This window comes from Filicampus tigris, chromosome 6, assembly GCF_054856515.1.
Source record: "Filicampus tigris isolate MCC_2025a chromosome 6, RoL_Ftig_1.0, whole genome shotgun sequence".
Classification (NCBI taxonomy): domain Eukaryota; kingdom Metazoa; phylum Chordata; class Actinopteri; order Syngnathiformes; family Syngnathidae; genus Filicampus; species Filicampus tigris.
The window spans coordinates 18631751-18654590 of record NC_141222.1 but is presented as its reverse complement, the minus strand read 5'-3'; the positions used below and the strand labels follow the sequence as shown (position 1 = coordinate 18654590).

Below are 22840 nucleotides of genomic sequence, written 5' to 3'. Positions count from 1 at the left end.
ATTCTGTACTCTACAAGGGGCTCCTCAGTTATGAGGTCCATAAATCGGTTTACGAATGGTGCACAATGAGCTAATATGCACAGCAGCGTACGAATGTGTGGTGACACAATGCAAGAAGTCCTACTCAGTTACTCAGTTTCCATTTTATTGTTTTAAATTTATTGGGTGGAAATTTTCACTCAGGGGTGTACTCACATTTTTTTCCAGCTGTTTAGACATTAATGGCTGTCTGCATAGTAAATTTGAACTTTTACACAAGCTGCACTGACTTTCCTTAGTCTTAAGTGTCATTTCTTCATTGTTGTCCCATGAAAAGATAACAACATTTGTATATGCTCAATTTGCTTGCCGTTGGGACATCCAGGTAATGTTTGCACAACTTGGTCAAACGGGTAAACCTGTCCTCGTTCTGGGCCCACCACAGCTGTGGGTTTCGCGAGGTGGGAATTTGTGGTGTTTCTCCAGCATACCCTAATGAGCGGTGTAGAAAATGAATAGATGGACGCAAATAATCGCGGGCCTCTTTGTGTGCGGTGTAATAATTCTCCTTCCACTTTGACTGCCTGGGCTGAAAAGTTGTTGAAAAATCCAGCTCGAGCCTATTCTTTCCCCTCTTTACTGCTTCTTCCTCACTTACCAAAGCTGCACATTCAGAAAACGATTTCAATCAATTCAAGTGAACGATCTATTTTATTCAGTGCACTCCTGAATATCATGAATGAAGTAGTACAGTCGACTAGTTTGTAAGTTGCCTGCCCCTTTTTCTCCCAGCCAGTCGTCACAAGGTAATGCAGTACTATTCTTGTATAGTATTACAAATGTGCTTATAAACAAACACAAAAAGGTCTTGCAACTGACGACAACAACTTTCAGAGATTCCAACAATAGCATCAATGTTAATCCTGCTCTGCTGGTTTGAGAGGTGAAAAAAAAGATTTTCTTCTTCTTTTAATTGGCTACAACCCATGCAGTTTTAATTGACCTTCCGTGACCGCTCCGCCCTTCTTCCCGATTCTCGCACGCCGCTTGACGCCGCCTTGGAAAAAAAAAAAAAAAAAAAAAATCGTCCACCTCTGAAATCAGTCTTCAAGGCCATCCTTCTCGCTCTCCGTATTGATTTCAAACAATTTTCGCACACCGAGCGATATTCCAGGTCAATTAAACATATTTGTGCATTTGCAAATCTTTTTTTTTATTTTATTATCCCCTCCCCTCACTCACTGCTGCATCCGGAGGCTGTGAAACTGCACTTTTGGCCTTACAGCGTTGCACACGTTCTCGACGGAGCTTGACATTTTGATCCGCAACAGAGACTAAATGATAACGGTTTCCTTGTAAATACGCTTGCCTGCGGGCGGGACGGTTTAAATAGACCATGGAGGACTTTTTCCTCTGACTTGTTTATATATTCGCAGCTCATCTGAATGTGAAAAGCTAAAGCATACTGCACTCCATCGGGGCGCCACAGTGAGAGCAACCTGCAAGGGGTGCCCCGATAATTACTGCAAATGAATGTTAGTAATTGACCGAAATCGTCCACTTATTCCCAAAAAATTACACAATTACTACTGTTTTTACTGCCGGCTTTCCTTGCCATGCACCATGCACAATTAAATCTCTTTCCCCGTCGTCACCCGTTGTGCTTTAGAGGGAATAATCTTACGGTTATTTTCTGTTTCTGCTCAAGCCAGCCTCTTTGTTTGAAGTGTTTGGCGGGCGTTTGATCACGCTCATTAAGGCTCTTGGCGCTCTCACTGCGAGTCATTTATTTGGATTCCAAACATATCGTATCACACCGCCGTATGAGCTTGTATCTACATCTAAGAACAACAACAGAAATTCTTCATTTGAAGCCGAGCTGACAGTCCTCCTGAAATATACATGGCGACGAAATCAATTCAGTTACAGCTTTTTTGTTTTTCTGCAACTGGAATAAAAGTGGAACCATCAGTCGAACGCCTCAGAAGTTATGCAAAAACTGGACACGATGAAGCTGATAAATCAACATTTTCGGTAACAAAGTGATTCAAAAGCGGGCAGTGCGCGGGTCATTTCCCACTCAGTAACAATGTGGGTGTGAATGGCTGAATTTGTCTTTGTGTGCCCTGTGATTGACTGTCCAGTCCATGGTCAGTATTGCCACAGTTACCTTAAAAAGTAACTTAGTTATTTTACTGATGACTTCAAAAAAAAAATAAAAAATCACAAAAGGCAATAACAATTATAAAAACAATGGCTGAAATACACAACGTCTTAACAACATCACATAATGTATAATATACGTTACGTTACATTACAAAGACAAACTTTAAAAGACAAAAGGTGGCAAGGGGAAGCTATGAAGGCATACGTTCATAAGCAAATGATCAATTCTCGTCATTACACTGTTCTTGAGTTATCATACCCATCAAACTTTACTGATTATTTGACTTTGAAAGTAACTAAGTTAGAATACAAGTTAATTTATTAGTTGCATTCAACAGATACTGACAACCCAGCTTCAGATAAAATTCACAACTGGTTTTGCCAATAATTGGAAGTGCATTTTTAACAGTGAAATTTAACAATAAAGTTCCTTTTTAATTGAAAAGTAAAATAAAGACAACCTTGTTTGACTTAAAGAAGGTCAACCCAAACATATTTTTTTTAAGAATATGTTCTAGGCAGGCCCAATAGTTGAAAAAGGCATTCAGATAAATAGTAAAAACTTTGTGGAACAAGAGTTAATCCACCCCTTTTTAGCCATCTGAGGGGGCGGCCATTTTGTCACTTTTGTCAACTGCAAATGACATCACAAGTGCTCAGGGCTCAGGTAACTACCAATCACAGCTCACCTGTTTTCTGAAGCTGAACCTTGCTTGGTCGTTGCCTGAGCCCTGAGCAGTTGTGATGTCATTTTCAGTCGACAGAAGTGACAAAATGGCCGCCCCCTCAGATGGCTTAAAAGGGGAGGATTTTGCTGTTTAACTCATATTCCACAAACGCAATATCAATCAGAATGCCGTGTTTCAACTAGTGGGCCTGCCGGCAACACAGTCTTGAGAAAAATGTGTTTGGGTTGAAGTGGGTAAAGGTCATATTCTGTCACTAACCTACATAATGCAAAAGAAAATGATAATTACAGTTGATGAAAAACAATAACTATGGCACTAACTGACCCTTTCTGCCACATGATCAGATATTCATACGCTACTGGAACATAACCCAGGCGACGGAATGGTTTACTGTATTTTCCCAAGGGAAAATTTGGACCTCAAAAGTTCCACTATACACATAATTTCTTCATCGCTACAGTTTGACCCTCGTGTCTAGTCGCGACAACCCTGTGGCGAGCGCATGACGACTTCCTCCTCCTCTGCAGGAAAAGTCTGCTGATCCTTTTTCTTTTTGGACTGAGCTACAGTGTGATGTTGATGTCATTTTATTATCCCCAGTGGGTGCGCGGGTAAAAGATCTAGAAATGTATAATTCATATGCTTGCAGATGGGATAATGTTACACTTTTCATCGAGCGTTCCCAGATCGCTGATAGTGTTTAGCGCGGTGCGGCGTCTGGCTCCGGGGGAAACATTGCTTCATGTCACATCCTTATCAAAAGACTGTTTTGTTCCCTCTTATTCCGCACTCAAGGCCTGTGAACCGTCACATGTGTGCCGCTAACAAACACCAACCTCACCCCAACAATCCGCTCTGCGCGAGATCAATTGTGATTGTGTTCTATGTGAATGTGTATCAAAGAGCCCCCGTAGTCAATGCCTCCACTTATAAGGTAATTTACTGACACAGGAGAGACCGTAGGGACTGAGCGGAGGATGCTTGCAACCGGGATAGGCCAAAGGAGATTGGGGAGGGGATGGAGCTGCGTGGGAGGCGGTGAAGGAGGGTGCGTGTTGCTAAATCACCCTACTTATACAATCCTACGTTCAAGTGGAGAGCAAATATATGCACGTGGACTGTCGTAAGAGGGTGCTTTAAATTTAACCAGACCTTTGGCGTGCGTGCCCCTTGTTGATTCAACTGTATTTTTATCATGCCTACACAGAAAAAAAAGACACTTTCGATATGAAACATGTTCAGGGTTGTAGTTCCCATGCTAGTATCAGAAAGATAATTCTATCGATGGAAGGCAAGTGAAAAACTCCCGCCTAAAGCAAGGCACACATTAGGGGTTGAGCCAATTGGTCGACCAGTCAGTGAGATGACTTTACTCCTCCACAAGGCCGTTTAAAGCGTGAAGTGGACTAAGTGCTAATCACATTTATGCTTTTCATTTAATGTCTTTTTTTAATTTTCCGGAGTCCCATGTTCATGTCTTGTCTGCTCGTTAGGTTTTGATTCACACCTGCTCTCGTCATCCCTGTTCCTTGTGTCAAACAATCAGCTTCCTCCAGCCACCTGTGTCTTGTCCAGGTGTGCCTAGTTGTCTCATCAATTTGTTTGTGTCCCGTTCCCTCTTTCTCTGATCATAGTGTTCTATCACGTCATGTTTCCCTTCCATGTCTGTTGTGGTGAGTTCCCTTAAGTTTCTTTGTTACTTTGACCCTTGATTTTTTTTAAGGTACTTTAGGTCTATACAACTTTGATTCTTCCACATGCCTTGTTTGTGACAGAACTTTCAGTCATTTTCAAAGGTCTATGTGGATCGTTTGGACTATGTTGTTTTACGGTCAGCTTTTTAAAAGCGACTATTACTGTTTTTACATGGTGGTAGCCAGTCATGTTAGCATAACCTGAGTGTAAGGACGGCTGTCTGTCTCGAGCGGTTAAGGGGAGAGGACATTGTGCAGAAAAATGTTCACAAGAGATAAAACACTCGCCTTTATTAATTCTTCTCACTTAATGGTCAGAGCTGCCTTAGGATGCGGGGAACAATCCTCATGCATCCCACAATGATATTGACCTCAGAACTAGCCAAGTTTAAGTCACAAATCTATAGTTACTAGAGCCCCTCACCCCCTTGCAGCTGAGGTGGAGCGGCGGGTCAAATACGAGACTGGGATTTTTCTGGATTTCAAAGTGTTTGTATGTATTTTAATGGTAGCCTTTTGATGTGTATATGCAATGACAGAAGGTGACCCCGCCACCCATCAGAGCTTTATCATGTCCAGTTCATTTGCTGTATACCCGCCTCCACTGACTGTCAGTTTAAATGCCCGGACACTGTGAAGTCCGATAGAGTGTTTTTGTTTTGTTTTTTTACCTCTGTAACCATACCACAGCTTTGCAAAAAAGCTCAGTGACAGGTTCTCAAAAATCACCCGACCCATGAATATGCAAGATAAACAGCCAAAGAGCCGCAGAAAGGAGGGAATAATAATAATAAAAAATCCTGCTTGATGTGGCTGAATGCGAAAATAAGCAGTTTTGCCATCTTCAGGCAGCAGTGTTGACACTTTGTGCTGCAAGGTGTTCTCCTGAAAACCTCTGAAAGAAACCCCTTTCATTAGAAGGTATGAAATCCTATTTCAGTTAATTGTCGCAACATGCTAAAAACGAGAGGCGTCTGCGATGGGATAAAAAGACGTTACAATATTTTTGACAACTTGCACATTTTTCCCTAATTATGATTTTCGCAGCAGTAATGCGCCTTGACTGGTCGGGACGAGAACCCCCGCTCAGCTCCAAACTTGCTTCCAACCTTGCCTGTTTAATGGAAATTAAGCAAACATGCGCCTTTGATATTGAAATCATCTCGCTGCATTTTGACACACACTTTTAGTTGCCCTGGTGGAAATAGAGGAACGCCACTAAACAGGTCCCTCAATCCCAACAGGATCCCGATTCCCAATTTTTTTCATTGCATCCAATAAATTGGCAATGTGTTGTTTTTCACTAAACACATTCAGTTTTTTCAGTCTTGATCAATAATGAACACAATGTGCCCCTTATCAGTAGCCACGGTTGACAACGCTGTAACCTAACAGTAATTTGTGCTAAAACTTGCTCTGCTTATCTTTTGGCTTTGACATGACAGTGCTTCAAAATCAAAGACTTTGAATTGTCCAAAGTGTGAATGGGAATGTGAATGTATTTATACACGTGCCCTGCGATTGATGACTCTCAAAGTCAGTAGACCTAATGAGGTTAAGTGCTATAGAAAAAAAAAAGTAGATGATTGTGTTCCTGTCCAGCTGAGCAGTCAAATCATGAGCGGAGAAACCTGGTATGGGTGCGGTAATATGTAAATTAGCTGCACCGTTGCACCAGAATTAGGTAAACTTCGGGAATGACTCCCTCACAGACGCAATTTCTGAAATAAGTAACCCAAAAGTTTTACTTTGTTGTGCCATTTCACACTTGACGGCTGAACATGCACTCCACAGACAGACACAACTGTTTTTGGACAAGCCATGAAAAAGTCAACTGAGCCCTAGCAACTGTGATGCCGTTTTCAGTTGGCAGAAGTGACAAAATGGCCGCCCCCTGAGATAGCTAAAAACGGATGGATATTCATCAGAATAATTTGGTTCAACGAGTGAGCCTGCATAGAACATATTCTTGAAAAAAATGTTTGGGTTGAGTTCCCCATTTTGTGACTCCCAATTCACTTGATTTAGCGGATTTACTTGTAGTCAAATCAAATATTCTTTTAGTAGGCTACTTGGGCAGTTTGAGTTACTATATTAAACTTAAATGAATCAATGCAATCGGTTTCCTCAAACCATTTGAATTGCACTAATTCACCAGGTTTTATACTGTGCATAATACAGTGTGTCCCCTTTTATTTGGTTGTACTGTAATCCTATTTGGGAGTGTTCTACCTGGAACTTCAGCGCATAAACCTCTGGTGGGACATTAGTGTGTGCGGGGCCAGACATCATCAAAGCTCTTCAGGTCGGTCGACGGTCCTGCATGAGGGGAAAGGTGTGGCAATGCCATTAACTGGACTGCTTTCCTGTTTAGAAATCATTCCAGCACAAACACTCTCACTGACGGGCACTTATGAAAACATTCTGGAACGTGAGCGCAAGTACTTTTTATGTGCTAAACAAACTTTACACTTAGTATACGTTTTTACGACACGCGCACCACTCGCGTGTCTAAATGCATGCGCACGACTCCCCGTCTTCCTGCTACTTTGTCTCTCTCACACTCCCTTTACTGGAAGGCCACTCTGATGGGCCCCGTCCAAAGGAGACCACCATCCCAGCTGATTCCAGGGGGAGTCCTTCAGAAGCAGCACTTCCAGTGGCCTCAGTGCATTAAGGCTTTTACCTTTTGCTCCTAAAGGCATCGGGACAAAAACAGGCCGAGCGCTCTCTCTCCACCGGGGAGCGAGAGAATGCATTGTCTTTGCCGAGGACACTGATCACTTAGAAAATCGCTCATTAATTATTCAAAAAATGGCATACGCTATTGCCTGCACCTTTAGTGACACGGCGGCCTCTCAAGGCTGGGAAGTGCAGAGACACACCCTGCCCGGTCCGCAAGAATCAATACTAGGCCCCGGGTCGTTTGCTTGCTGGCGTGCATTCCTTCGCCGCCCCGTCCCACGCGTGCTGTGATTTTTTTTTTTTTAGGGCATTTATTCGTGAAAACCTTGAAGTGCCAGCTGCAGACGGAGGCCACAAGGCTGAGGCAGGCCACCATGAAGGCCTGAAGGCTTTGGAAAAACGCCCTTGGCATGTCGCTCACTGCGCTCCGCTGCCGTGTTGTCAAATTCTACGCCGATGGCTTTTTGGTGTCTGCGCCGCCGCAGCTGATTAGCTACAAGTCAGCCTGCTGAATTTCCAGTGTTCATTCTCTGCACCTGGAGGCTGAAGCTGCCTCAAAGATGGACGTAAACGGGGAAAAAAGAAAAAGCGGGCACCAGTCCGGAGATGGGACCACCCAGGATTTGAATTCTTGAGGTTTTCGACTTTGCTTTTCTTCCTTCCCCGCCACTCGACGTTGTAACCAAGTTTTCCCTGGACCAGACTTCTGGAACACTTTGTACTCCTCAGTCACTGTCACCGGCGAGAGCAGCCCTGTGTCCTGTCCCAGACTGCCAGAACCCTACCCCTCAATCCCCTCACCCCCCGTCTTTCTTGGAAGGCCTCCCATTTCTCCTCTTACTCGGCCTCAGAGCCTTGAGCGTTTATTTTGCACAACCACAACCCACTAAAAAAAGGTCAAGCACCCCACGCCAGCGACTCCATCAAACAAATGAGGTGTGATTCTCACTTAATCGGCAAAAGTGAATTCTTTATTTTGCTCACATTCAGTGGAATGTCGATAGTCAAACATATTCCGTTTTAGAATGGTGGTCAATCTGTTTTGTTCGGATTTCAAAATTATATTTTTTAGAAATCATCTGTTCTAGAATAAGACCTTTACCGTCTTGAATCCTTTGACTGTAGTCCTTCTCAAATAGTAGGTTGTATGTGTGAACAAACTTCTTTTTTCAACCCCGTACTTGAATAAAGTGTAATTGCACATCCATGACAGTAGGTGGCAGTGGTGCTTTCATTTTTTTTTTTTTTTTTGACATTTTTTAAATTTTAGGCAAATTGGCAAACTTTAAATGCTTTCTCGTACGTACTAAATAGCAATGTTAATAAAGTTATAGTATTCTTTGTTGATGGTTAATCTATATTTCTTTTTTTGTTTTCTTTAATGTTAAGGATACAATGTTAAAGGTGAGGTTTTCTTAAAACAATTTTATCGACAAATGATACTATTTATAGTCGTGGCAGAGAGTTGTGGAGGCACCAAATGTTTTCTTATTCCTAATTGGGCGTAACAGAAAATGATTGAGAAGCACTGCTGTAGAAGCAAGGTTTTTTTTTTTTGCGTGTCAAAATAACTCTTATTAAAAACAAACTTTAATGACAAATGTTTCATGCGAAGGCATTTTGCTTTCACTTTTGTGATTCAAGTGGGAAAAAAGTACCTTTTGGAATAACTTTATATAGCTAAGTTTTGATTTTAACATCAAGTGTTATAGTAATGCACCACTACAAATAAGTCATGCTAACAAGGAAGCAGCCACGGCTAACGTTGGCGTGTTTACAGTGCACGTTGGTGAGGGGTGTGGCTTTGGTGAGATACTTGACCTCAATTAGTGAACTGAGGTCACATTCATATCTTGTTAGCAGTTTTGACATAGAAAGCCAAAGCAAAACTTTGAGACTTCATCCTTTGATCCTTTCTTGCTGAACTAAGCTCAAGTAAAGTTTTAGGTGACTTTAGAGCCATGTTTTTCCCTAAATTGGAATTATACCTCTTCAGGGACATTTTTCCGGGGTTCCACTGCATTCCTCATTGCTCGCCAATACTTCACCTTGTCGGCTTTGGGTCGAGCAGTACGCCGGTGCTGTTTATTTGCGGTTTACTTGGCCGCTAGGAGCGCGTCTGTGGTGTAGCTTGTGTCACGAAAGAGTGGAATAAAACACAGAGTGAGAGAGTGGAGAAGGGGGAAAAAAAATCATAAGGGTGAGGAAAAGTATGCGGGGGACATGAGTGGGAAGGGGGGGGGGGGGGCGAGTATAGTGGAGGGGTTGGATAGCACTGGCGGGAACCCAAGGCTGGCTAATAGTATCTGACACACTGCAATTTTGAGGCTTATATCAACATTGTTTTTACAGCTGTAATTAAGCCACCTAATCAGAAGCACATTGGTCGGGACAGTCTGGGGCCATGAGGGGGCAGACGCACACACACACAAGTGTGTTCAGCCCTGCGGCAAAGTAGCAGCAGCAGTGGCGAGGTGGAGGCCGGCCAAGGCAGCTGTGGGTGGGAGATCATCCTGAGTGTGACACACACTCACATTGCACGTCAGCTAGCCCAGGCCACGCTGAATGCAAATGTAGCATCATGTGTGTTTGGCATTACATAGATTCTTGCCATAAATCATTCCGGTGTGTGTGTGTCATGGTCGTCTAGTGGCGTGCATATCTGTGTTTATCAAACGCTCCCAATCGTACTTGCATGTGCGCTCCAGTGCGATTCCATGTGGTTAGCGCGCACATGTGCATGCGTGCGGTCACCCCGGCACCGCCGAGGTTCACTCCACCCTTGTCAGGGCTCGCTGCCGAGTCACCCAAGTCTCAAATGGCAACGGAATACACGCACACACACGGTGCAGGACGCGAGGCTCGGCGGGGGCCAAAGTCAACAGATGAGCTGGTCTGAACTGGCTCGCTGTGTGTTCTGATTGTAAATTGTGCTGGTGATGATTAGAGAACTCCAGCACAGGATGTCGACTCTTAAAACTGTCCAGAGAAAATAATTTTCTACCATGTTCAGGAAAGCTTTTTTTTTTTTTTTTTTAACTACCCCCTCCTCCTCCTCCTCATCCGACTTTAATTTAAACATCATGGGGGGATGTGGATGAAGTCGGTGTGTAAATTGGTTTCAAGCCTCCGGAGTAGAAAAAGCCAGACAATGAAGGCAGTTTTAGAGTTTCATCTTGCAAGTGCATGCACTACAAAGTGGCCCCCCAAAAATAGTAATACCAGAACTAAATCATGAAATTACAGTGGCACCTCGACATTTTTCTCAACTGCTTGGACTTGCTAACAAAAATTTGAGCACTAGATGGGGTGGCAGCGAACTCAACTTGACAATAAGCAACAGTTTGGCAGATGAACAATTCCTCAAAAAATGAGACTTCAAGCTGTTAACTGCAACTCCCATTTTGAAGTTTACAGACAAAACAAAGATTTACTGTATGCGTTGTGTGTTTGAAACAAGCACATATCTTTGCATTTGTAAAGTCTGCTAGCATAAAGGTGCGGTCTGCAATGTTCAAGCTGCTAGTAAGATATGAATGTAGCCTTACTTCACTCCCCCCACCACAATTGCATCCCTTGGATTTTACATTATTTTTTCAGAGCGGTTTGTTTTTTATTATTTTTATTTTTTAGAAAATGCATGCTTCATTTTAGTTTTTTTTTATTAGTTGAGTATTAGTTCAATTTTTTCCTACATGTAATATTTGTGGAAGACAAATACGATCATTGCGATTTAATTCTCGTTAACTTTTCGTTCAGAATTCTTCCGTCTTTTCTGCTTCTATGGCCCTTAAGTGTCCTTCTATTGAACGCACAATTGTGCATGCAGCCCCAAGTATCCCTAAAATGTCCCATTTGTGTGCGCACATCTGCGATCGCTTTGCCTTATTTGTGTATCTTTGAGCCGAGGAAAGTCTTCCACTTGCAGTGTTAATGTGTGCATAATCAGCGTTATCTCTCTTTTTGTCGTTATTATTCCAATGTAGCTGTCAGAAGCAAGAAAGATCAATGAGGCTGCGTGTGTAGCATAGGCAGAGGTTGATGGGATGATTTATTCTTGTTCTGCCATTACCTCCCACTCGCCGTGTCATGATGTCATCACCCCGAGACGCACAACTCTGACTCATTGCTCACTGACCACTCCGACGATTCGTTTGTCCAGATAAACAAACTAACAAAGATGGATGACTGTTGATATGCTTTCCCTTTTTGCATCTCTGGCACATATGTAGTTTTTGGTGTGAAAAATGTTACTTTTGGCGTGGAAAAACAGGCAACAGTAATCCAAACTGGACACTTGAGTTGTTGAGCATTGTGCAGCCAGCTGGCACTTTGGAGTCTCGCATTCTTGCTCGCCTGCTGCGTCCCCCGACTTTGGTGGCCGGGAATGTGTTCGCGACTACCGAGACCTCGCACCACATCCGTTTACCTCATTTAGATTTATACTTTTTTTTTTTTTCACTTTGAGGGTGAAGTTTGTGTGACTTGTGTGTAGAGTAAAAATTTAAATTTGGGAATTTGGTGAATATTACAGTTTGGCAACTTTCTGTGGTATGGGAATTCATAAAAATGGTCTGATGTTCAAGCATAAGCATTGGGGGTGTAACAAAAAAAAAAGATTTTAACTCATTCACTGCCATTGACGAATTTACACATCTTTTCAGAGTCTAGCCATTCAATCCCATGACCTTATTTAAATATTTTTTCAAACATTAGGGTAAAAGAGAGTCTGAAAATGCATGGCAGTGAATGAGTTAATTAGAAAATCGGTTTTGATTTAAAAAATGCTAGCGCATCGACTGAATGCAACCGAACTGTTCCACTTCAGCGTATATCGAAATACTTATCGAATGGTCTTTTATTGGAGGGATATATAGTATCTTTGAAGGAAATGCCATATTTACTGAGCCGCACCATATAGAATTAAGTCGAACAGCCCTTGAATTGTATCGCACTCCATGAGAGGTGTGTATGATTGTGACTTGCATTACAGAGTAAGAAAATCTTAACTTGAAAAGCTCTCAAAGTAGAAGTCAAGTCAAACATTTTCTTTGTAAACTACAATCCTCAAAACTACTGTTCGACCTTCCTTCATGTGTCGCTCCGAATGTACAGAATGTATCAAGATATGTTGAAGAGGAACAGTGAAAGCTCATGTATGGCATTAATTGACAAAGATGAAAATTAATGACATTTTCGCTATGATTATAGTTATTTTTTGTTAGTTTCGTAAACGTAAGGTGTAGTTTGTTAGTTTTATTAGATTTATTTAAAGGATTTTCGTTTTTATTTTATTTCGTTCACGAAAATATTTTTTTTCAATTTTTGTTGTCGTTCACTCTAGTAACTTTGGTTTGGAGCCCGTACATCATTAGAAAAGCGAGTGTGCCTGCTGTTGTTGATCAGTGCTGTTTAGCAGCCATGCTTGCATGTTGCGCTACACGTGGCCGACTCACTTAGACGTATTTCTTGACCAACATATAACAAACGATTCAAAGTCTGACTCACCATCCCGCTATTACGACGAATGCAATTGTTGTGAGCTCCGGCTTCAGGCGTAAAATAGTCTACTGGGACTGAATTTGTTTTCGCCAATTAACATGATATAAAATGTCGACGATCAGCCATTGGCGTAATGTGTAGGGACACATTATTTCTGTACGTATATATGGGCCAGGTGTTTTCGTCTCCCTAAATGAACAAAGCCAACCGATTCTGAATCAGTTGGAAATGGAACTTGAACGTTGTCCAAGTTCTAAGTTCAACATTCCAATCAATATGATAATGACGAAACTTAGTCCGGTCAAGTCATGTGGTGTGCTCTGTGCTGTAAGAAAGCAGACATGACTCCGAGCAGCAATTTAACATTGCGGTACAGCAGCCGAGTTTAGGGAGAGCCTGAACTATGCTATTACAATGTCAACACGGGCCGTCCAGTTTAGAGTGAAGTATGTATTCCGAATGCGGTCCCGAGTCCGTGGGGACCGGCGTCTTGCTTTTTTGAATGTGCATGAGGGGGACTTGGAAAGGAAAAAAAGCTAGATTTATACCTTCTGCTCATGGAATATCCTGGAGATATATTAGGCGCGACCAGGGGGGATTTTATGAAAGTCCGCTCGGGTTTCTCTGGTTCAGCATTTTGTCACCGTGAGGATATTAAGTGGCGACACCGGCAGCCATTAAAATATTGCCTGCCCTCGTCCCGTTTACACACCCATATGTCTTGCTGTCTTACTCACGCTCTTGGCTAATTGCTTTCCGTGTCTGGCTAAAACGCAATCGATTTGTATTTTACAGAAAAATAATAAGGCTCAGACAGCATTCAGGAAATCATCTTGCCTTGTCCTGTTGCAGCTCGCTCGCTTCAAGTGTGGAATGAGTCTGTCTCTTAGTTATGTTGCCCCTTGTGCAAATAAAGTGAAGGACTCATTTCAAAGGCTTTTTCTTTGGAGCTAAATACTTTTCTGATTCTAATGGCACTCCTGAGAATGGATCGCTTATCCTGATATTAATGTAAAATGTGGAACGCAGTGTACAAGACAAAAGTGGATGTTGTAATGTTGATGGCTGAGAAGAAATAGCCAAGAAATTGTTTTGATCACATTTAATGGTTCCTAATGATGACGACCAAAACTCTGTTTGGGAAACTTTTTCAACGGTAACTTGGTTTTTTTCCCTCTGAATTTTAGAACTCCTAAAACTGCAATTGTATTCTTTTACAACGATACCTTTTCTCCACATAAAACTTTCAGGTCTTTATTCTTTTAAATGACATGTTTTTGTCATAATATTGCAACTTTATTCTTGTAAAAATTTGCCTTAAAATGAAAAGGTTTTATCAAATTAGTGTCTATTAAAAAAATGTTATTTTTATTCCTGTAAAAATACGACAGTGGTTGTTGAATAAATATTATTCTTTATATATTTTTTCATAAAATTATTCATAATTTAATACATTTCTTTTTTTTGCTCACAATACTACAAGTTTATATATTAGTATTCCGAATTTATTCTTGCCCGCCCAAATTATGTTTTTTTTGTCGTAAAGTTGCAAATGTTTTCATTCATTCTGATGTTTTTTCTCGTAAAATCCAACCTTTTTCACGTAATATTCTGATTTTGATCTTGTAAAATGTCTGCTTCTTTCTAGTAAAATTAGGTTTCTTGTAAATTACTATTTTATCACAATGATTAAGAGTTTTTCATAAAAATGTGTCTTTTTTCATGAATGTTTCTCTTGTCGAAAGTTCTTTTTTATTCTGGTTACATGACATCTCATGCAATGTCATTGTGAGCAATAACCCATGCATGCACTTTCTATACAGCTTGTCCTGGTCTCTGTTGCCTTTCTCAGCTGACTTTGGGCGAATGGTAGACTACATCCTGGGCTGTTTGTTATTGGAATCACTGGAGAATGTCTAATTTAGTAGGAGGCAACGATATGGTGCCAGCATCCCGTGCAATAACATGGCAAATTGTATCCAGCCGAATGGTCAATATCCTCAATCAATGCTGTTCGGATTTGGACCTTGCAGCCATGAGTTGTATTATTTCCGGCAGAGTAAAGAAGAAGGGACGGATTGGGATTGTTGGGCAGTGGGAATTTTGGAAACTGATGTTTATTTTCTTTGCATTTGCGAGATGGAGTTTGGGAGGGATGCGAGGCAATTCTTTTGGGTCAAAACACTTGCAGGCAAACAAAACAGCAGGAATGTGTATTCTGTAGCACTGTGTGTAATTTGGAAATACACTCAGGACGTGCGGGTTGTTTGTTAACGGCGAGGTTTCTGGCAAACTTCTGGTAGGTTTTGACTTCAGATTTTAGTACACATAAATAGGCCTAATAAGGGAAAAAATGTTGAGGGAATAAATGTGATCCACATTTACAAAATGTTTTTTTTTTATTAATATATTATGTCTGAATTTTCTAACTTTATTCAACCCACAGTTTACAGTATATATATATATAATATATATATATAATATATATATATATATATATAATATATCTATAATATATATATTATATATATATATAATATATATATTATATATATATAATATATATATAATATATAATATATATATAATATATAATATATATATAATATATATATAATATGTAATATATATATTATATATATATTATATATATGTATACAGAGTATATATATATATATATATATAATATATATTATATATGTATACAGTGTATATATATATATATATATATATATATATATATATATATATATACACACGTGTGTGTATGTGTCATTTTAATAATGTAAGCAAAAAAGGTATATTCCCCATGTCAATATGACCTGCAACATACCAGAAGAGTTTCAATTAGGAAATAAACTATTTGGCCATCTTGTGAGCATCTGTCAGTCCGATGTAAAAAGGCGCTTCACAAAGTGAAATCAAGCAGCAGAGCAAAGGGAGAGGAGGTGAAGTGCGATGGAGATGCCAAGCAGCCAGAGGACTACATGGCGAGGAACTGAGTGCCGGGCAGGGAAAACACTGCTGCGCTGTTCGTTTGGAGACATTCTGTCAAAGTCGGGCCCGGGCCTGACACCACGGATCACAGTTTGACGGACGGTAAGAGTAGCTCTCGCTGACTGGGTCCTATTAAGGTGGATGTTTTCAAAGTTTAGGCCCGGCACTGGGGAAAAAATAGGAAGGACACAGAGGGGAAGTGGAGCCTGAGTGGAGCTGACATGCTTCAAGACCCTCTTCCCCAAACGCGCTGTCGGGGGTCAAATCGCTTTCCTTCCTTCCTCCAAGTCCTTTGCCCAACCGACTGCATGTCTGATGGAGAGCTGGGAATAGCCACACTTCTTATAGTCACAAACAGGCTCCTGGATATCAGAGGTGCTAGTAAGTCACATATTGAAGTCATAATTAGCCTAGAGTCTTAACCTTCAAGTCCAAAGTTATCGTAGCAAAAGTCAATCAAGTCAAGTCGAGGAGGCCACTGTCTAAATTTCAAACAGGTTGAGTTGAGGATTAATTTGAAGCCTTGCATATTCGTGGTTTGGCATTCATAGACTTTTTTGGGGGGGACGAGGAACCTATCCTCAGTTATTTGTTGTTGTTTGTTATTTGTAAAACTTACAGATCGCTGTTTTGTGCTCTGGCCAAAGCCATGTCTATTATAAACATATTGCTTCGGCACTGTCTTGTGGCTTCGATAAGAAAGTTTTTGAGTTTTTGGGTGTCAAACACTTTTAACTATTCCTGGCAGTGTTTGAGAGAGTAGTGGGGGAACGCTGGTTAAGTAAGTCATAATTCAGGTCATACAATGACACACATACAACCCCCCGCCCCCCACTCCTTTGCCTTCCTTCATTGTAGAAATGAATCGATTGAACAAATTCTCATCTTTCTAGAGTATTGTCAGTCGGTTTACGCTTCCGTGGCGTAGATCGTGCGCCCCTCCTGCGCTGAATTTAAAGGGAATGAGAGGAGGACGGGAAGCAAGTCGGCTGCTTTCACCCCCACAATGGCGCAAACACCCGTTTTGTAACTTTGCGTGGCTACCAAAATACCAAAAGAAAGAAAATTCCACCCATGCGCGCAGTTGGACTGTGCTTTGCGCTACACTTGCGCTGAGGACAAAAATAGGGCCCTTGTAGTTCAAGTCAAAGTCGAGTCATTCCGAAGCTTTAGCCAAGCAAGTCCCAAGTTCTAAAAAACGACAACTTAAGCCTGCCTCGAGTCAAGTCATGTGACCGAAGTCCCCCGCCTCTGTCAAGCACGCACGGCGACGATTGAACAAACTCACGCAAGAGTCCACCCGAGCGTAAATCCACACAAACGTGCAAGTCCGCACGTGTCGTTTTGCCGTTCCAAGACCAGTGTGTACTATACGCGGGACACCAGGCGAAACCTTTTCATAGTCCTCTCCTGGATCAATGCTCCCCTGCTGTCACAGTGCTGTGAGCAGACAGAATCAACCAAGAGAGGCCTGCTAGAACCGCAGAGGCACAAAAGCATTGAGGGAGGAGGGAGGGAAGGAAGGAGGGGCGTCGGACGCTACGCTCGGCTGTGTATGCGGCGGGTCGTCAAGCCAGAGGGCCGAAAAAAAAAGCAGACACGCCGCTCCTTGACCACCTATTATGAAGCTCTTTGCCACGATGTCAAGTGAAAGCAAGTTAATTGGGTGAAGCTGTAGAGCATGCGAGGGCGGCGCTGCAAGCCTCTCGACCGCTTGACAGTTGAGTGTCAGCGAGACCCAGTCAAGTGTGGCTGAGAGACAGAGCCCTGTCACCGGGCCTAAAGCGGCGCCGCTAGGGCCGTTAAAGCGGTAAGACGCAGAGCACCCCACCCACCCGCACTGCCCGCGCGCTCGTACACATGACACGCACCCAATTATTCTCATTCATGCCCTCTTGGTGAACGCCCACTCATTGTCCCAAATGATTATTTTGAGACCCAAAATTTATTCATTCACTTATTTGGTGGGATTTTCATATCATTTGGCCTGTGGGCAGCGTGGTGCGGTAGTGGTTAGCATGTCTGCCTCACAGTTGTGAGGATCTGGATTTGGAATTTCAGCTTTCCACATTCCTAAAACATGCATGGTGGGTAGCTTCATTGGAGACTAAGTGGTGGCTCCGAGACAACTACGACGATTACTACGAAATTACTTGCGACAGCTAACCTACAACACATTTTCAAGATGATCTCCATTTTTATACTCATATTAACTGCGAAAGCACTTTTGTTAGTTTGGTTGCTACTGCCCGCGACTTATGATTGTTCACGTTCACAATCTGCCTCTGCACAGAAATTTAGTTGGCTACTGACATCTGTTTCTGTCAGTTGTATCTTCAACTACGCTCTGCAGTTCTTTCTTTAGTCGGTCAGTCAGGCAGTTAGGTAACGACTGATCACATTGTAAACGAGAAAACTTTTTTATATTAAAACTTGTGTTGGCTCTCCAGGCATTCTTTTTAGGATTGCAAGTAAATAACTATAATTTGGCCTTGTGATCAAGAATTGACACTGTGCTTTTTAAAACAGTACATTTGAAAATTCATGAATAATTGTAATTATATTTTAATTCAGTTAATATCTTTTGGGTTATGTTGCTGTTATGTTCTTTGTACAGGTTTCCTAACCGTTACATTAAAAAAAGTATTTTGGTCATTACAAATGCTGTTAATTTAGGCTATTTGTGTCATTAACCTTTTAGTGGCAGCTGTTCTTATACATTCGTTAAGCACTGCACATCAAGATGATTTCACTTTTATTCAGCCATCATAGAACAACCATAACTATGGCGCATGTATGATGAAAACAAGTTTGACACTCCCAAATTAGATGACACATAAAATGAAGTAAGTCAAACTACTTTTGCTTCACACTATCTGTTTTTTTCTTCTATTAGCCAGATACATAACAGATAGTATCGTTATTTTTAGCATGGCCCAAGACAAGTTCAGCGGGATTGTCTTGGATTTGGATTCCGACATTTAATTCAAAACGCATTTAATTCACTCCACAGCAATCTCTGACATTTGCATTTAATTACGTGGGCTGAGATCGGACAGCCTGCGCCGTTCTGCCCAGTGCGACAGATGATTCCACGCAATTAGCCAAATCGGAGACTGTGCCCGGACAAAGTCCTACTAACAACCTTGTCAAATGCTTTGTGCCCTTCAGAATAGAGACTGTGTTCTGGCCCATCAGTTTCATAAGGCCTACATTATGGATGGTTGAGTATGTTGAGGCACCCAGGGCAGGGGGAAATCTACTGCCTTCCTCGGCGCAAATATTATAGCGCTGCCAGTGTGTAAACTGCCACAAACTCCGGCTTCTCATCTATCATTTAGTCCCCTTTAATTAGGCTTTTTTGTCATACGGAGAGAAGGGGGTGCTAAGTAGCACTTGTGGGGGAGCGAATGATACAAAAGAGATGGTCTCATTTCCATCTGACAGCATGATGGAGATTGAACGTGAGCTTTAGGAAGATAAATGGACCCTCCCCGACATTGTCAACAACGCGGCCCTCCCCGGGGAGCCGCTTAGCAGTGAATATTTGGGGCCCTCTTTCATTAAGTTCTGCTTAGGTTGGTCAATGACATGTCAGGTACGAAGCTCAAGGCCAATATATCTGCGAGCACCTTTGAGGGGAGAAAGAGAGTAATAGTCAAACCACTCAAAGTGGGTATGATGTTCAATATTCTCAAGGATATATTTTGTATCGCTGGCGTTGAGCCGAAACCTCATGAGTCACAATTTGGCAAATTTTAATATTTTTTCATAAATTCATATTATATTATAACATGTTACACACATCTGGGTGTTATTTTTACAAAGTGACCACTCTAAAGTGTTGAAAATGGCTAGCTCTCTTTAATGATGCCACATTAATGGTTGAACAACTGTGGCGTTTTGGGGTCTCCTGAAAAGTGCTGATTATGGAGGTACAATGTTTTGGCCCAACAAGCGATTATAGTATAATGTATAAGTATGTTTGTATACTTAAGAATATAGTGTATAACTCATCTGTAATACTTTATTTTGCGTCAAATGGTTCAGAAGCTTCCTATCCAGTTTCTATACACACTTAACACTGCTTGGGTCAAGGGTAACCCAAATTGGTTGAATAGTTTACCCAGCGCTGGGTCCAAAAGGGACAGAGCCAATGCTGGTTATTTCTTGATGATTTGACCCAGAACGTTGGGCAAGATTTTGGTCCAACAGGGGGTAAAAACTACCCATACTGATGAGTCAAAGCTACCAAGTAATGTGTTATCAGGTTTTCAGTGTACTGCAGGTGTGGTTAAAAATGATACAAATGTTATTACCAACATTTTATAAGAAGAAACAACTTTTCCTGACAGGGGTCACCACAGCAATTTACTCACATGATATGTTTGGCACAGTTTGTACACCGGATACCCTTCCTTCCAACCCATTTTCCGGGGCTTGGGCGTCTGCCCTGACTGAGATTTGAACCCTGATCGCCCAACACTTTCTAAGAATGTTCCATTAAATTTACTTCAACTTCAAACAAAACTGTCCAAAATTACGACCATCTTCAGCACTTCAGCCTACCCAAATCCAATCTTTAACCCAATATGATGGGTCAAAATAATTAGCCCAATCTTGGGTAAAAGTAACCTAATCTGCTCAAAATCACCACCACCAGAGGTGTCCAAGGGCTTCATACAGAAAATACAAAGGATGCAAGGGCCAGAATTTATTAAACTATAACTATCATCATTTCCAGGATTTTTGTAACGTGAACCAAAGTTCAAGGCCAAAGTACTATAGGTTTTATTTTGCTAAATGCCATATGTTTCCCTTCCGTCGTTCCCTTTTTACCTGAAGACTTATCAGCTAAAACCTGAGCCTCATAACGCAATTGGATACTCTTTCAAATTCCAAATCAAATTCCTTTAAAATTTCTCCTGTTGTTAGAATGCTAGCGATGACTGTTAACTGCTTCATGGCTCATGAAATGACGCTAACAGCTCGGTAAACTGCTTAAAGGACCATTACGTCTTCTCGCTTCCTCTAGCCTAATAGGTTGAATGTACTGTCAGACAGTCAAGTTAAATGGCAATAAGCATTAGGAGTTCAACAATACCACAATGTATTCTTTTAATAGCCATTTCCTGGACTTTTATCCATGAATGCTGATTATCGTTCAGTCTGTACGACCATACTTTTATTTGCTCGCACAAAAATAGTACATGTTTAAATCTGCTTTTTAAAATGTTTTAAGTCATTCAAAAATATTACAAATATTTCCTTTGTTAAAACTTTTGTCGGGCAGTCTCGGACAGTCAATAGTAATTGTTTACACCTTTTCAGTACTCTGGTATACAGTTTTTTATTTGAACACACAGCGTATTATAAAGCTAAGTTTGTGGGATCACATTTTTTTTCCAAGTTCCCAAACAAAGGGCAACAAAAAGAAGGAGGGAAATCAATAAGCCATTTTAGTCTCTATCTATCAACGCGGATTCCTCCTTGTCTGTTTTAAAGCGGGGGGGGACGTGGCACTTTAATAGGATAGCGCAGGGCGGTTTGAAATGTATGCCAATGATTCCTGTCATTTCATGGCAGCCCGGCCATGGTTCACTGAGCGCCCACTTCCTCCCTGTCAGCTCCACTGGAGACAAGCATTTAGTTGCAAACTTTGAGCAGGTTGCACAAACCAGATATGATGTGACTGCTACTTCCAATCCCCATCCTTCTCCTTCATGCTGCGATGCCACCGCCGGTCAAAAGCGAGCCGGCGCGAGAGTGTTCTTCCCCCCATTTACCTGAAAATAATGGTGAATAACCAAGCAGAAAGGTCAAAACACAGTAAGCCGATAGGTTAGGTGGGACTATAACCAAGGCTTTTCACGATCAGGATTTTGGAGCCGATCACCGATCATCCAGTTAAAAATAAACTGATCACCGATCCGATCACAGCATAGACCAATCTATTTGAATAAGTAGTTTATTTGCTGTACAGTCAACCGTGTCCGTGGGTGGGCACTGACCACCCAAGGGTAACTCTCCTGATGGTGAGTGTGCTATTAATTTTGTTTGAGCTTTTATGACAATTTGGACTATTTCAAACAAGGAAAGGCATGATGTTGACTTGCCTCACTGGTCTCATCCCTGGGTGATTAGTTGTATTAATTTTATCACATGTATTTTCAAATATTCTTAAATTGAACATGGAATGGATTATTTCCATTTTCAAATTCATCCATCCATCCATTAACTTAACCGCTTTATTCTCACGAGAGTCGCGGAATGGAAAAATGTGTTTGTAAATATGAATGAAAATTGAAATGGTAAAGGTTCCGCTGTATTTACCATTTATTTTGCCCCGCTGGCTTTTGTTTGTAAATCCCATCCGATCTCATTTGACATCCATCGATGTAATGTCATAGCCAAGCATTTTACCAACCCCTGCGTCTCAACAACAGGCCAGTTTAGTCAGCATCAAGTTAGCCCTGCTCGGCCCCGATGACAGTTTGTGCGCGTCAAGGCCACGGGCCCTGCATTTTCTGCCTTGTAGCACACCAAAGTAAAATCGCTTGTCAGGCCGAGGTGTCTGTGAGCTGACAAGATGCCCCAGTGACATTTCAGCTCCAAAGAGCAAGTGTCTTGCAACCGAGTGGTCAAATATCAGAGAATAGGTCAAGCAGGGCGGAGCTCAGTGCTATGCGGAAGGCCAGTCTCTCCGCCGAACGCCCCCTTGACTTTGACAAGTGGGACTGCTCGGGGGGTCAGCGGGGGCGCTTTGCGACGGTACAAAGTGATGTTCTGTTGGGCATGGTCAGACACTGTGCACCTTATTGGCTTCAAAAAGGAAAAGACATTGACATTGATTAATCTTTCTAACCCCCCCCCTTCCTACATGGAACGAGTGGTGTATGTGCTGGTAGGCGGGGGGAGTATGGCAGCCCCATCAGATGGGCCACTCCAGTGGTTTGTACGGAGCATGGCCCCCTGAAATGTACTCTGGCATTCATTAGAATATCTTTGACACCTATCATGGGGGAGTCAGCCAGGCTCGAGGGGCAGAGTCTCGTCTCTTGTGATCGCTGTCACCTCTGAAGTCTTTTTAAACTGCTTCACGTGGGCAAAGTTGCTCCTTGCTAACAG

The 22840-nt window shown here is 41.9% G+C and overlaps 1 long non-coding RNA gene across 2 annotated transcripts in view; it reads left to right on the top strand.

Annotated features, from left to right (window-relative positions):
- Positions 1–4402: 4402 nt before the first annotated feature.
- Positions 4403–22840, top strand: part of LOC147146074 (uncharacterized) — a 70619-nt gene continuing 52181 nt past the window's right edge. For both annotated transcript variants that reach the window (XR_015087218.1, XR_015087219.1), the window contains exon 1: positions 4403–4507. This is a non-coding gene — a long non-coding RNA (uncharacterized LOC147146074). The remainder of the gene's footprint in view (positions 4508–22840) is intronic.